The sequence below is a fragment of the Mastomys coucha genome, unplaced genomic scaffold, assembly GCF_008632895.1.
Source record: "Mastomys coucha isolate ucsf_1 unplaced genomic scaffold, UCSF_Mcou_1 pScaffold13, whole genome shotgun sequence".
In the NCBI taxonomy this organism is placed as follows: Eukaryota; Metazoa; Chordata; class Mammalia; order Rodentia; family Muridae; genus Mastomys; species Mastomys coucha.
The window spans coordinates 19,172,467-19,189,151 of record NW_022196895.1 but is presented as its reverse complement, the minus strand read 5'-3'; the positions used below and the strand labels follow the sequence as shown (position 1 = coordinate 19,189,151).

The 16,685-nt window shown below is 37.2% G+C and overlaps 1 protein-coding gene and 1 long non-coding RNA gene across 11 annotated transcripts in view; one reads left to right on the top strand and one right to left on the bottom strand.

Moving 5' to 3' along the window:
* Positions 1-16,685, top strand: part of Nol4 (nucleolar protein 4) — a 322,425-nt gene that overhangs the window by 170,265 nt on the left and 135,475 nt on the right. The window lies entirely within an intron of this gene.
* Positions 1,745-16,644, bottom strand: LOC116086907. 2 transcript variants are annotated; one of them, XR_004117183.1, is made up of 5 exons: positions 16,405-16,644; positions 15,646-15,772; positions 14,931-14,998; positions 10,280-11,389; positions 1,745-1,865 (listed from the first exon to the last, which is right to left on the bottom strand). It is a non-coding gene; the product is annotated as an uncharacterized LOC116086907 (long non-coding RNA). The 2 variants fall into 2 exon arrangements; XR_004117182.1 differs by lacking the exon at positions 14,931-14,998.

Sequence of the window (16,685 nt, the reverse complement as noted above, 5' to 3'; positions counted from 1 at the left end):
AACTTGAAGTGGGAGTAGCAGGACATTTAATTTTAGAGATCATAATTTTGATTATTAAGACAAAATAATAAATACTATATTTTATTGCCATAATTAATTTTCTTCTAGTATAACTTATTTTGAGGTTACATGGTTGTATGAAATTTTAAAACATCTTCAAATTTGTTTAATTGCTGCATTTTTGTTTTTTCTTCAATATTTGTATATTGTGAAGCAATAGAGTATATGAAAACTTGAAGATTTTTTTTTTTTTGTATTTTCTCTACAATCCTTTGGTATGCTCAATCAATATTTGACTTTAATTACTAGACTGTAATAAAATTTAAAATGTAATTATTTTAACTAGGAGACGTTTATACTTGATCTCAACATTTGACAAAACCTACTCCACACAAAGGAAAAAAATATACATATACATTCTGTTAAAATACGGGCAAAGATTATAGTAGCCGGAGGATCAGCAAGTTTGCTGTGAGATGGCCTCTTCTAGTCATGTGAGAAGGTACACCCTGAAAGTCTCCTCAGCAAGGTTTGGTTGTTGGAGAAATTCAACAACTCTGCTAATATAGGAGCCTCTGTGCCTCTGTTGATTCTGTCACTACTTTCATAAAATATCTGAAAACAGCTGATAGGAAACAGGATTACTTGGATCATGGTTTCAGTGGGACAGTCCACCTTGGAGGGAACAGCAGTAGGAGCAACTTGTATTTCTGAGGAAAGCGATCTGAGGATCTGGGTTATCACTGCCAGAGTCAAGCAACAAAACCAAACAAGATGTGGAGCTAACCTATATGCCACCAGCAACCCGTGCTGGCAGTTAGCCTCTACTACCCCAAGGTCCCTAGCTTTGGCAAAGAGAAACACCTACTGAAGACCAAGGGGTTTCTAACCAAGTCCTGCCAAGGAAACTTCACAATCAAACCATTAGAGGACTTCAGGAAAGCAAAGAGGACAACTTGTTTTGTTAGAAAGTGTGGGGCAAAAAAAGATCAGTCTAGACAGAGGTTAACAGATATGTATTTAGAAAAGAGGGCATCCACCAATCATTGTCTCTCACATATTTTTTTATGATGAACTCCTAGATATGTTACAGGAAAGTTTTGGATGAATCCAGGCTTAGATCCATGAATCAGAAGACTGATGTGTATATAATATATAGATATGCATATATATATACATATAGTATATATATATATATATATATATATATATATATATATATATATATATATATATATATATATATATATATATATATATATATAGCAAATAGTAACAATTCATGAAAAAAGAGACCAGCCATCAAGTTGAAAGATAGCAAGTAGGGGTGTAGTGAAGAATATGGGGGGATGAGAGAGAAGGGATAAATTATGTAATTATATCTCAAAAATAAAATAAAATGAAAAGAGCCATTTTTATAAAGATTGAAATCTATGCGTTTTTACGATGACTGCCCTGAGAGAGTCTGTGGGAGAGGGACTACTTCCTTTAATTAAATTTGTCTTGCTACAGAAATTCACCTTGTAATATATAGTATGTCACTGTAGGGTTGCAAAACTCTTCCTGGCATATGTAATTATGTGATGATCTGGTTCTGTGAAGAAACTGGTAGTTAGATGGGTGGGTGGGGTGTAACTAATAAACATAATTATTTCAGTTATAAACATGATTATTTCAGTTCACTCTGCAACTAACATTTCTAAGTGATGCACATAAGTCATTTGAGTGCCCCACAGAGACATAGTGATGAGGAAATAATTGGTTTTATTGTTCTTGCCTTGAGTATTCATGAGCCTGTATGTCCTGTGTCATGAAGAAGCAGGGCATTGAATACTTGAAGTATTTCACAGAAGAATATTTTATTCCTGTAAGAGGAAAACAAGACAAATTTGAGCTTTATTATAGTGTAACCTTGGCCTTGCATTATTTCTTCATGCATCTATGAATTCATTGATCCACCCATCTAGTGATTCCTTCATCCTCTGGTTATTCATTCAACAAACATGTACTATGTCCTCCCTTGTTCTTGTTTCCAGTTATTCATGAAAGGCTTTCTGTTTCCTCATAGATAATAATGCCCTTTTGTTGATGTGGACAGTGCTCCGTGCTCAGTAAGCATTAAGTAATCATAATAAGCATTCTGAGATGTAAGAATTAACAAGCACCTCTGTTCTTTGTAATTACTTTAAGGCTCAGAGACATTCTGACCAACTGCACAGCTTGTAATTGACAAAGCTAGGTCCTGATGCTATGCTTTTCAGAACATCTATCCTGGGATTCTATCTATAACATAGTTTCCCATTTCTCTAAAGGTGAAGCACTCTGTTCTGAAGGCCAATGTGACATGAAGTGCTGACACAAAGCAGAGTGTGGGGCCAGCTTCTGAGAACACTTCAACACATGACTTTTTCTGATTCAAAACGCATAGACAGTAGTTAGTTGTATCATAGGTGAGCCCTAAAGAAGGAAATGATGATATGGAAACTTGCATGCACTGTGCATAATGGTTGATAGTAATCACTAGATCTTCTTTCTTCTCTTAGACAGAAAATTCTTTGTGTTTCTTTCTCTTGGTGTATTTTTTGAATAATATTCATTAGTATATGCACCTATGGTTGCACAAATTACAGTTACCCCTTACCTAAAAGTTTGATTGGTATGGATCAATAGACATTTCCCCAAATTTGTTCACCCATATAAATGCCACCAGACTCCTAGTGACTTGGAAAGGGTTAGTGGAGTATTCTCCTCAACTGTAGAGAGCACCATCTTGGTACTTTCTGGATGGTTTGTCTCTGCAGGGAAGCAAAAGTTTATTGGGATGAATGACTTAAAAATTTCTCATTCTTAAAAGCCCACGATGCTGTTTTTGAAAAGATAACTTATTTCAATCTCACTGATAGACTTGATTAAATAAATGTCAGTAAGAGGTGGGAAAATTAGAGGAAAGAGTGGTATTGTTTACTATCAGACTAAAGTCTGAGTAGAACATTAAACTATACTAAAGGAGTTTTAAAACCCTTACATCCTGCATAAAAATATGATCATTTGTTTCCTTAAATTCATGACTAATTTTATAGTGGTACTTGATAATATACTTTTATTTTCTTTTGTGTATTCGCATGCACACATACTATGTATCTATATGTATTCATGTGCATGTGGAAACCACATTTTGGGGTTATTCCTTAACTACTACCCAACTTTTTAAAAACATTATATTTATTATTATTGTTGTTGTTGTTTTTTGAAGATGTCTTTATTTTATGTATCTGAGTATACTGTAGCGGTCAGAAACACCAGAAGAGATCATTTGATCCCATTAGAGATGGTTGTGAACCACTATGTGGGTGCTGGGAATTGAACTCAGGACCTTTGGAAGAACAGTGAGTGTTCTTAACCTCTGAGTCATCTCTCCAGCCCACTGCCGAACTTTTTTATTTGAGACATTATCTCTCATAGACCTTGGAGTAGCTGTGAAGGTTAGGTTGTCAAGTCCTAGTGATTTGCTGTTGTTGAGTCTCCAGTGCTGGGATTACAAGTATGCACCATGGTACCTGGAAGGTTAGTTTAAAACTTGGGTTGAGGAAATCAAATTCAGAATCTTGTGCATGTAAATTAATTATTGCACTGAGGGAGCCCCTGTCATAGCCCACAATAAATTTCAATCACATTAATAATTTCATGCAACAGAAAACTCTTTAAAAGGTCTTACTTTTTCTGTGATAGACTCATTTTGTCTCATTTCTTTGAATAAAAAATAACTATAGTATTAGAAATCCCATAGATAATATAGATTAAGAGCTATGACCCACATTATAACATTACTATATAATAATTAGTAGAGCAAACCCAAAAGAGAATAAATTAACTTTACTCAGAACAGCCAATAACTCAGAGAAGTATCTAATAATAGCTACTCTAATTAGAAAAAAAATATTAAGGAAGGGAAAATAAAACTTAGAATGCTTTCAAAATTCTTCTAAACTACTTAAAAATATTAGTATATCCCAGAAGGTATGGCTTTAATTAGAGAATGCAGTGTATATGTGCCTTCTCTCTAGAAACTGCTTTAGGCCTGGGGGAAATTTAAGGGGAAAATCATGTATTTTAACTTGAATTTTTGTTTGCTTTATGCACTCTCTTTAACAAGGCATTCAGGGATTCTCTTTTCCCATGAACAGCACTGACCACACAGAGGGTATGGGGGGTTGTCTTCTACTTCGTGCCTTTGCTTGCTGCTCTTTACATTGTGGATAGAACAGAGAAAGGCCCCAGTATGAGAGCTGGTTCTTTCTTTTTTCTTTATTCTCTTACAGAAATTCACAGCATTGGTTTCAGAATCTCTCAAGGTTTCACTTGAACTTAGAATTTTAACCTCTTACTTCAACCTTGCATTTTCTTGACCATCAACCATGATTGTCTTAGTGGCCATTGTTTTTTATAACATTTGCATTATATATATTTCTATGTGTCAGTATTGGTAATGAAGGGATGGAAGATGGTGGAAAATGGTGAAAAGGGACAGGAGACAGAAGAGAAGATAGCAGAGAAAGGGAAGATTTCTTCTTTTCAAAGATTTATTATTTATGTGTCTCTGTTTATGTGCATGTACAGAGACATAAAAGTGCCCATAGAGGCCAGTAGGGGGCCTGAAGCTAGTATTATAGTGTAGATCCACTTCCAGCTGAGTACTGAACTCAAACTCCAGCCCTCTGAAAAAGCAGCAAGTGTTCCTCAACATTGAGCCTTCTCCCTAGTGCTTGCATATTATTTTTAACTTTTCAAGGAAAGTGTCAGTGGAGAGCCTAATGATATATTACTTGCAACTTTGTTATACTAAATATTTAGATCTGGAAGAGCTAATAATCAAAACCAAAAGCCATGTCATTTAAATTTTGACAGAAAACTAGATAATGACAAATAGTTTCATTTTGTGTTTTGTGTATTAAAGAGTACTTGTTTAACAGATAAAATATTCTGGGATGATCTTACCAACTCATTATGTTCCCTGTGCCAGTTCTAACCTTTCTAAAATTCTATAGTTTCCTTGTGATAAGAAACTAAAAGTTCAACACTTAGTTAAACTAACCTTTCTAAAACTCAATAGATCTCTTGTGATACAATTAAAATATATTTTATATTAGTCAAAATATAAAATACACATAATATAAAAATACCATTTTTGTGAGAACCATTTTATCACTTGATGGTCTGTGTTTTTCAATTCTATTACTGATACTAGAGCATATCTCACATGCTTCTACTGTTATCAGCACCTACACTAGAAACACAAGACTCCACCACATTATATAATAGACCAATTTTTCATTGCCTGGATCAAGTGGCAGCTGGATGCACAAGACTGGCCTTGTGCACATATGTCCATTGGGATGTTAGCCCCACGTCTCCCCTGTCTTTTCATTCCTATGTTTTGAAGAACTGGGAACTGGCCTTGTGCTTAGGTTTCTTTCAAAATTTAGCTAGCAAAAAAGATAAAGGGAATTAGTGGAATGCAAATTTTAGAATGTAGAGTCATTAAAATTCCTCCCAAAGTACAGAGACGTACAAGGACACATGGTGTGTGTATGTGTGTGTGTGTGAATGTATGTATGTGTTTGTTGTGGATGCACACATGCTATGGCACATATAAAGGGAGTTCTACTTTATGGAGTTAGTTCTATCCTTCTCCCTTTGCATATTGAACTCAGGTCATCAGGCTTCTGTGGCAAGTACTTAAGCCCACTGAGCTATCATTTCAACCTTTGCCATTGTTTTAATGTGATCTGCCAATTCAAAAGACCTAAAATTTTGAGGAAACTAGGATTAACCACACAGTTTTCTATAGAAACTTTAATTAAAACTGTAGCAATAACAACATTCTACAGTTATACAAATGGAAATAAATGTGTTTATAATAGTGCATAATCGTAATTAATGATATATTGTTACAATAACTGTGCTGATGACATAGCTGTATAATAATACAAGTGGCAGTGAACACATATGCAGAATACATAGAAATGGAGGCTCTGCCAAATTAAAAGTCATTCTTAACATATTGCTTGGCAAGTGTTTGCAGAGCTGAAATGTGTAAATTAGAGACTCACAGGAGTCTGCTAGCCAAAAGTGAAAACCAAAGTGCCTTTCAGCTTGCTAATTAATGCTATATGTCCAACATTACTGCAGAAAATCTGCAGCACAAGCCCGGTGGGAAAAGTGGTGGCATGGGTGTTAAGGGAAGGGAGGCCCACTCTATTCTGTTGCAATACAATGGGGAAAGTATCCAAAATAGGTAAATCCCATAAAGCCAGGATGCAATTATGTCACTGAACTGATGTCTATACTATATATACATTACATACATTTACAGAGTCTTCTAGTTCATGCCATCTAAGAGGCTAGTGGATAGTCTTCAGAGCTAAGCTACTCATCCATGCCAAGATCAGCACAGTACTTATAACCAAGTATTTAAGTATCTTTATATTCTAATAATAATTCTATGGTCTTGGATTCTGTTCCTTGTTTGTAGTTCATGTTTTCAGAAATTGTTTTGGAAAAGCTAATGACCCGGGGTATGCTGGAGTATAAATATAGGCCACAAAAGAAACCCTAGAGGTGAGAGTGGAAGTGCCTGTGGCTCCATGGCTTTCTTCTACTGCCTACACCTCCATGGCTTCTCTACTGCCTACACCTCCATGGCTTCTCTACTGCCTACACCTCCATGGCTTCTCTAGTGTCTACATCTCCATGGTTTCTCTAGTGTCTACATCTCCATGGCTTCTCTATGTTTTTGCTCATCTTTTCCCTGCCCATTGAGTGCTTTATTTGTAAGTTATTTTGCTCTAGTTGTAAAGTAAGCATTGAATCTTTTACTCTAATCTAACCCATGGTTATCTTCCTCAAAGTAAATTTAGGAATGCTACTGAAGAAAGCACTAGCCTTACAAGGTTGAAGTGCAGAGTTCAGATCACTGAAACTTGTGTGAGTCCATGCAGGCCTGTCAGCTGCCCGTAATCCCAGCAGGAGGATGGGATAAACACCACACTAACCCTGACCAAGCTAGACTACTTGAATCAATTCTGGGATCAACTATTTCAGATTGGAGGCTTATCAGAGAGTATTCCCCACGTGCAGACTCATATGAACATACATATTCCCAAGCATGTATACACACACACAGCATGTATACACACACACACACACACACACACACACACACACACTTGCATGCATGCACACAAACAAGAGAGAGAAGGGAGACAGAAAAAGATGGAGGAAGGAGAATTTAAAGCATACAATTAACTAGGGTCCACTTTAAAAATAAAACTTTAGGCAGGTTAGGACTGTATTTAGACCTTTGCTTTGCCTGAAAGATAGCATTCATTATCAAAGCGAGGAAAGTGTGTTTCTAAGGCCTAGAGTCAATTATAGCACAGTTTGAACTACTGTTATGTAGCAACAGTTGCCCAAGTGGATTTTATCTGAAATAAACTGTGAGACATTTTCTTGGTTTACTTTATTTTGTTGGCATATTTACTACCGCAAATGGATTGGTGCATGTATTCTGTTGGATATGTGGGAAGTGTACATTGTGGCAGGAAATAACTTAAATAGAACCAAATCGTACAATCCTGGTAAAACGTTTCAAAACTCCTGGTAGCTATCATAAATCATCATCCAGAAAGCATGTTAATGTGTGAGGTGTGTGCATATGTGTGGAATGTGTGAGTGTTGAATGTGCACACAGTACACTTGTGGAAGCCAAAGAATATTGGGTATCCATGATCACCTTCCATGTGTTTCAGACAGAACTTAGTTGGTTTCTGTGTACACAGGTTAGCTAGCCAACAAGTTTTCAGGGATTCTCCTTTATCTAGCACTGATCTCTCTTTAGAGACACTGGGATTACAGATGCACGCTGTATGACTGCCTCTGTGGGATTCTAGGGACTTTCCATGGTAAGTCCTTGTGCCTCAGCAAGACCTTCTTCTATTGAGCATCTTTCAAGCTCCACAGTGCCTGCCTGTGTGTGCTCTTGTGTGTGTGTGTGTGCGTGCGTGTGCGTGTGCGTGTGCGTGCGTGTGCGTGTGCGTGTGTGTGTGTGTGTGGTGTGTGTGTGTGTGTGTGTGTGTGTGTGTGTGTGTGTGATAAAGCTCAAGAGCTGATTTCACAAGAAGGTTCACATATGACCTGGTTCTGTTTTCAGGCTTATGGTGAGGGAATGCTCATGCATTTCCTCTTTGTACTCTCTGCAATTCTGCCCATGTTTTTCATTTTCTGGACTACATTATAAGTCAATAGGAAGTGAAACCTAAAATATGACATTCTTAAAGTACAGAAGAGGAATTGATGTTTTAAACTACAACCGGTGACCAGTATGGAATGAAGGAGACCACACAAGTACTTTCCATGGTACTTGTTTCAGGATTTATTTGATGAAAAAATTCAATAAGGGCTGGTGGCCTAAGCTTCTCAGAACACTGGAGAAGAGAATTGCATTTTCTTTAATGAGTAGTCCTGACACAACAGACTCAGAGAGAAGAACTTCTCATGCTGGCATGAAGAGTTTAGGAGAAAGCTATGTACTCTAAACCTTTACCTACCATTGGTTCTAAAAGCTTGGTAACTTAATAGATACACCACGACCACAGGATCTCTCTCTCTCTCTCTCTCTCTCTCTCTCTCTCTCTCTCTCTCTCTCCTCTCTCTCTTTCTGTCTCTCTCTGTCTCTCTCTCTGTCTCTCTCTGTCTCTCTGTCTCTCTGTCTCTCTCTCTCTCTCTCTCTCTCTCTCTCTCTCTCTCTGCATACACGCTCAAAATATAGCAATTCTTCACCTGCTTCTCATTGCAGAAAATACTAAGAAAAATCACTGGGTTTTTTTCTACAATTAAAGATAAAAGGGTTAAGTTACAGGCACATGATATAAGTAATATTTTAGTGAGGTGGAATTTCAGTTAAAGGATAATCTATTGGTTTACTCATCAATCTAGTCTGTGGAATGATTTGCAGAGAGCCTGTATGTGCATAGATAGCTAAGGGATTAGGTGTCAGGAACCAAAAGGGAACTCTGGGGTCTCAGAAGACAGAATTTGAAAATTAGATAATTCTAACCAGGGTGATAGTCCTCTAACTGTGTGATCAATATCACAGGGAGCCTGTGACTGTACACAGCTCTGCTTCATAATTCAGGGATGGGCTTACACACTTGACCTTCCCTCTCAGTGTTAAGGATGGTGTCTGTACTGATGTGATGGACTCTCTGTCTTCCCACACGTATATCACTCTTTTGGAAAAACATCCTTTCATGTGTCCTTTACACAATAAGTCTCCTATGACTAGATGTACTTTTCCTTATTCGTTTTCTTTCATGTGTCCTTTACACAATAAGTCTCCTATGACTAAATGTACTTTTCCTTATTCGTTTTGATAAGTAAAGAGAACAATGGTGTTGGGCCTTTCATCTGTGAAGTCCCTAGACGTCATTAGCTGGGATTAAACTATGTACAGGTTGAATCTTTATGAACCTAGCTTTCTGGGTTGTCTGTCCTATTTAATTCAACTGTTATCCACAACTTGTGATGACACCCACAATCAGCCAATTGTTAAGTATAAATGATACTAACTTGGCATGTTAAGTAAAAGTGATATTAATTTTTCTCACTTGGCTAGTAAAATCTTGTGTAAGAAATACTTATAGGGTTGTAGAGTTGGCAAGGTAAGCAACACAGCTTGCTGTGCAAACATAAGAACACAAGTCAGGACTTCAAGCAAGGCTGAATCAAACGGTCACTCAGCACTGAGGTGTGAGGGCAGGCAGATCCCTGAAACTCACTGGCCACCCAGACTAGCTGAAACAGCCACCCTCCAGTTCAGTAAGTATCAACAACAAAAAGGTGAAATACAATTTAGGAAGACCCCCAACACCCTACTCTGGCCTTCATTTGTGCTTATACAGGTGTACATGTGTGGATGATAACTCACACACACACACATACATACACATATATTAAATATGCACAGCACATGTTTGTATATACAGGCAATTCTGATCTTATCTTATATAAAATAAACCAAAGACCTGGTATTCTGTTTTCTCTTTGTGAGTTAGAAGTGATTAGTAACTGAATGTATTTTAAACAATTGTCCCCAGAATTTTTTTCAGGAACTAAACTTTGAGGGAGTTGATACTTGACTGCCCTTTGTCATAACTAAATTTGGCTACTACTCAACCTAATATATAATCAAAAATACTTGTAAACGTGTTTACATACTCACCTTAATTCACTGCATAAAATTCATTGCAGACATGACATCTTGAAGCAATGCCCACATCTTAGAGTTCTGTTAGTTGACAGTTAAGTCCAGGAGCTCGTTAAGCTGCAATGAGGATGACTTGGGAAGGAACCCACTCCTGAGTCCATCTGACTTACAAGTACACTGTAGTTCCTTGGGGTATAAGACCGAGGCCCTTATTTCCTTGCTGGCTGTCAGTAGAATGTCTTTTGGTGTCTTAGGTTGCCCTGAAGTTTTTTTTTTTTTTTTAAATGCATTTCTCTTCATTCTTCATTGGTTCATTCTTCATTGGTGGCCAAAGCATTTCTGTTTTAGATCTTTTGCTTCTCTGCACTAATCAATTTGTTTTATATTTTAATCCATTGTCTCTTTATGTAGGTGAGACTCATAATACCCTGATTTAGCCTTCTGAGTACTGGAGTTACAAAGGGAGATTCCCCTTTCCTGGACTGCCTCTTGGAGTCTATGTTCTCCCATGATTTATTCATCAGATTCACTTAGATAAACTCCCTATCTTAGGTTAGCTGTGCCACATAACACAGCATACTTAAGAGACATGCTTGATGATATTTGCAGGTTCTGGAAATTAGACAGGAGGACTGTCACAGTCTCGAATGTATATGAAAACTAGGTTAGAAACGTGTTAGAATATAAGATGAGCCTACTTGCAGAGTCACAGTCTAGTTCTCATATGAACACTAATAGTATGGTATGAGTTCCTGATAATCTATGTCTATAAATAGTTATAAACAACTTCTATAAAAGTGTTCAGGTAAAACCATGCAAATATTGAGTAACTGTCTTTGTCTCAGAAGCACTCAAGTGTAACTATTGGGAGGAAGGCTCTTTCATCTATTTAACCTATTTTGATGGACATAAAGCAGATATTCAATACATTTTTTCATCACTTTGTTCATAACACTAACATGAATCAAGTTAAGACACCCAGAATCAAAGAATGCTATCAAGAAGATGGGGGATGTGGTGTGAAGTCTCCTCCCCATGTGACAGTGACTCTGTAAAACTGAACATAACATCACGAAAAATCTAACAATCACTTGAGGATGACCACACAAATAACCGAATCAAAGCCTGTAAGAAAACAGAACAGATATATGAAATGAACATTTAAAGGACACAAATCTACATAAAGAAATACCATTTAGTTTGGTTTTCCATATTTGTTGAAGGTAAGTGAAACATATTAAATGCTTCAAATAGGCTACTCTATTATGTCCTACTCCATGGCCTTTGGATGTGTTGTTTCATCAGCTATAACTTGCCCTAGGGTTTCAAAGTCACAGTCCATCATTAAGGGAATTCAGGACAGAAGCTCAAGCAGGAACTGAAGCAAAAGATCAGGGAGGAATATTGATCACTGGCTCCTCACGCTCAACTAGCTTTCTTATTTAAGCCCTGGACCTCACTGTTTGGGATGACAAAGCCCGTAGAGGACTAGGCCCTCATATATCAATCAGCGATCAGAATATATACCACAAGCATGTCCATGGCCAATCTGATCAAAGCAGTCTCTCAATTTAGACTCCCTCAGATAACTCTGAGCTGTGTTAATTTGGCATCTGAAGCTAACTGAGACATTAGGTTTTCACCAGTGCCAAAGAAATATTTCACTCTAGTAAAATAAACTTTAAAGTTGCTTTTTGAGTGTGGTGGTAATAAAAGGAACACCTATTTCACCAAATTAAGCAAAAAAAACCCACAAACATTGATAATCTGTTGGAAAATCTATTGCAGTGCCTGTACAGGATCCATCCATGAAAAATTGATCACCTACTAAAGTGGAAAAATGATGACCCAAAAAAAAACAATGAAAATTCAGTGGCAACACTTTTTATACTTTCTAGGAGGTAGAAAATTCCAACTTCTTGTTTCCACATTTCTACATTTCCTGTCTCTATTTCTTCCAAGTTGGAAAAGGGTAATGCCTAAAAAGACCTCCACTTCTCAATTAGGAGAGAAGGACTACTCCGCAGCTTCCCCAGTGGCTCCTTTATACACAAACATTTGACTGTTATCATACCCATCACACTGCTACACACCACCAAACAATCTCATAGACCCAAGGACACTTGTCTTTAAGTCACCTGTATATTCATACATTTTTTCCAGATGAAACTAATGGTTACATATAAGCTATTTCCAGGTGTTGTATCCAGTAGTTGTAGAGAGAAGACCTCTTGTCCTAAAATGGGGTGATGAAAATTTTCAGCTCATGAACAGTAAAAATATATAATATATAATTGATGATTGGTTGATGTTTATTAAGTAATTTATATACACCAGTAAGGTGAAACCTAGGGATAAAAGTGAAACATTTGACAGTAATCGAAGATAGCCAGATAAAGTTTGTAACACAAGGTTTTAATCTGGTTCCAAGCCGTAGATTGTACTGCTGATGAGCAAACATTACATCCCACAATTTCATTTCTTTTTGCAGATGTTGAGCTACTCTGGGACTTACTGGGTATCTGTCTTAGAGTGAGGTCTTTTCTTTACCAGCAAGAATTGTGTTGATTACATCTTTGCTTCTGCAGAGTAGTACAAGGGATGCTTCAGGTGTTTTATAACGATACACTTCCTAACCTGTTTTGCTGTTTGCTTTCTGTGGAGGATTACCCCAGGTTTCATACAAAACCCATAATTGATCCAGACAGCCAGGGCATCCTTTTTCTGATTATTTTATGAGTCCACCCTCCCATGGTATGCCTGTGAGATGCTGTGACGTGCATAGTCATTCCAACACTGCTCACTTACAAGGATCAAAGAGAAATTAGCCAAGATCCTATCTGTTTGTTCCATACATAAACCTATCACAGCTTGATCTTTTGTATTTTTTTTATTTCTTTTCAGTTTTTGACAATAAAGGACTTTCTGATTTATTATTGACAGTGAAAAAAATATGACACACTCACACTCAAAACCTTCTTAATTTGTTGCTGGGCTAAGTGCCAATGTAGGGCACTTTTGGATCACATTCATGTTAGCCTCAATTCGAACATATCTTTTCAAAATAACTTATTCCCCACCTCTATGTTTGTTTGTGTGAGTAGTTATCAGTTTTTAACAGTTAATAATAACAACTTGAGACATTTGTCCTAGAAACTGTCAAATAATCTGCTAATACAATGACCACTTACTACTAATGCATAATAATGTCTTGTTACTGGTTGTACACCTAGTGTTTTCAGGTACATATCCCTCAGGTGGTTTTCTCTGAAATACACTGATTTCCATATGATTGTCTTAGGTCCAACTTAAACTTGAGATTTTGTCATTGTAAATATTGTCTGTTGTATAATTCTAGATTTTGCATAGTCTACAGTATTCTTAGTTTTAATTTATGGTAGCAAATAACTTCATAAGTGCATGAAGGCCATCAACACTTGCATTGTTGCTTTTTCTTATCTATTATGTTGTTCAATCTACTTATATAATCTGGTTTTGAGGTTTTTATTTATTATTTACTTTATTAGATATTTTCTTTATTTACATTTCAAATGATATCCCTTTTCCTAGTTTCCCCTCCAATCTCCCCACCACATCCGCCCTCCCCCTGCTCACCAACCCACCCACTCCTGCTTCTGTGCCTTAGCATTCCCGTACACTGGGGTATAGAGCTTTCATAGGAACAAGGGCCTCTCCTCTCACTGATGTCTGACAAGGCCATCTTCTGCTACATATGTGGCTGGAACCATGGGTCTCTCTCTCTCCATGTGTACTCTTTGGTTGGTGGTTTAGTCCCTGGGAGCTCTGGGGTTACTGGTTAGTTTATATTGTTGCTCCTCCTATGGGGCTGCAAAACCCTTTAGCTCCTTGGGTCCTTTCTCTAGCTACTCCATTGGGGACCCTGTGCTCAGTCCAGTAGATGGATGCTGAGAGCATCCACCTCTGTATTTGTCAGGCTCTGGCAGAGCCTCTCAGGAGACAGCTATATCAACTCCTCTCAGTAAGCACTTTTTGGCATCCACAATTGTGTCTGGGTTTGGTAACTGTATATGGGATGGATCCCCAGGTGGGGCAGGCTCTGGATGGCCTTTCCTTCAGTATCTGTTCTACACTTTGTCTCTGTATTTCCTCCCATGGGCATTTTGTTCCCCCTTCTAGGAAGGACCGAAGTACCCACCCTTTGGTCTTTGTTCTTCTTGAACTTTATGTTGTCTGTGAATTGGGTATTCCAAACTTCTGGGCTAATATCCACTTATCAGTGAGTACATACCATGTGTGTTCTTTTGTGATTGGGTTACGTCACTCAGGATGATATTTTCTGTTTCCATGCATTTGCCTAAGAATTTCATGAATTCATTGTTTTTAATAGCTGAGTAGTACTCCATTGTGCAAAAATATCCTTTTCTTCTATTGTGTTGCTTTTCCCTTTTTCCCAGTACTCTATCCTATCATTGTCTCTTACTTTCTGTCCTCTTATTCCTTTGTCTCTCTTATTTTGAGTATTTATTTTATGTGTATTCCCTACACACACACACACACACACACACACACACACACACACACACACACACACACACACACAGGATGTATATGCAGTGCCCACAGAAGTCAGAACCCTTATACCCTTGCATCATGTAGCATTGATTTGCAGAAGTTTATGACCTACATGTCAGTACTTTAGGTCCTCCAAAGGAGCAGCAAGCGCTCAAATCCACTGAGCCACTTTTCTAGGACCTGGTAGAACATGTAACAGATAATTAATAATCAAGATTATCTTTCGTTGATAGATAAAATTCGCTTTGTTATTTGATCATTGTGTTGGACTTTAGTTACATGCTCTATATTACCTTCTTAAATTAAATATAATTTTAAAAATGAATTAAGGGCTACCACACAAAACAAGACAAGGCTACCTTCTGCAGTATTAGTTCAATAAAATACTGAAGGCATTATTTCTCACCCTTGGTAAAATCAATTCTATGGTTTAAAAAGCAATGTTTTGTGTCCTTTCCAGTGTTTGTCAAACCTGCTTTTATTTACCACAGTAAATTTGTCCTTGGTCTGAATATTTTGATCTCAAACCTTGACTTCATTTTCCTGTAAACACTCAAGGATTTATTGTGAAATAGTATACAATCTGAATAATGTTCTGTAATGCAAACAAACTGTGTAATTTAAAAAATTAATTAATTAATTTCAAATTTCAAATAAGGCTTCATCTGATAGCTAGGTTTCTGACGCATTATCCCCTTGTCTTACCTTGTCAGATGCTGGGACTTTAGTATTTTAAACTCTTTTAATAGATTTTTTTTCCTATCTTGGCACCCCAGACCTCAGAAGTCAGGGCTTAAATTCCTGTTTAAGATGGAAGAGAGACCAACCTGTTTCCTGCTATAGAATAGCTCTGGAGTGGAGGAAGGTCTGCTCTCATCATGCATAGCTCTGGAGTGGAGGAAGGTCTGGTCTCATCATGCATGCACGTGTTCAAATTTTGCCAGAGACACTGAGCTTATGGAAAACATCAACAGATTTTAAGGACACATGAACCTGAACTCACTTTGCAGATAGACTTTGAAACAACTTTGAAACTTCTTTTTTCTTCTGTGTATAAGTTACAAGGTTATCTACATTTATATTTTCGATTCAATGTTTGTTTTATAATAAGATATATTAAAAATTTGAAAGATGCATCAAAGAACTTATCCTTTGTGAATAAATGTAATACATTTTGGTGTAAGAACAACAACAACAAATAAAAATAGGTTTTTAGAGCTATCAACATGTGACATATTTTAAGCATAAGCTTCCAAGGACAGATCTTCAAAGTAACAATGCGTTTTTTTTTCAAATTTGTTTTCTCAAAGCAGTGATCCTTAAGATCATGATAAAGTCAGATTCTTAGATGCTTGAGGACTGTTTACACACACACACACACACACACACATACACACAAATGTACGAATAAGCAAACAAAAGAGAGAGCCATACACAGAGACAGAGAGAGACTGGTATACACAGCATATATTCATATTTGTACTCAAATACACACAGTAACACATATACACTCTAGACAATGATAAAGTTCAGTAGGTTTCACAGAGAGAAAGCTACCTATTCAGTTTGGTTGCCATTAAAATTACCTCCATGCAATACACTGATGAGTGTGTTCAAAGTAGTCATGTGCTCCTAGGCTAGCTGAGAGTAATGACTAGCTGATGGTTGGAATGGGGAATAAAGAAGGAGAATGAGATGAATAGCTTTCTCCTTGGAATTACTACTTTCTCTGCAGGACCTAGGACAGAGATAACAGGTCTGCAAGTCCATAACACTACACCACTTCATCAACCTCCTCTAAGGACACATTAAATCCAATCTCTTCTCTCCCCATGTCAGTTGATTCCACACTATTGTGTCACCACAT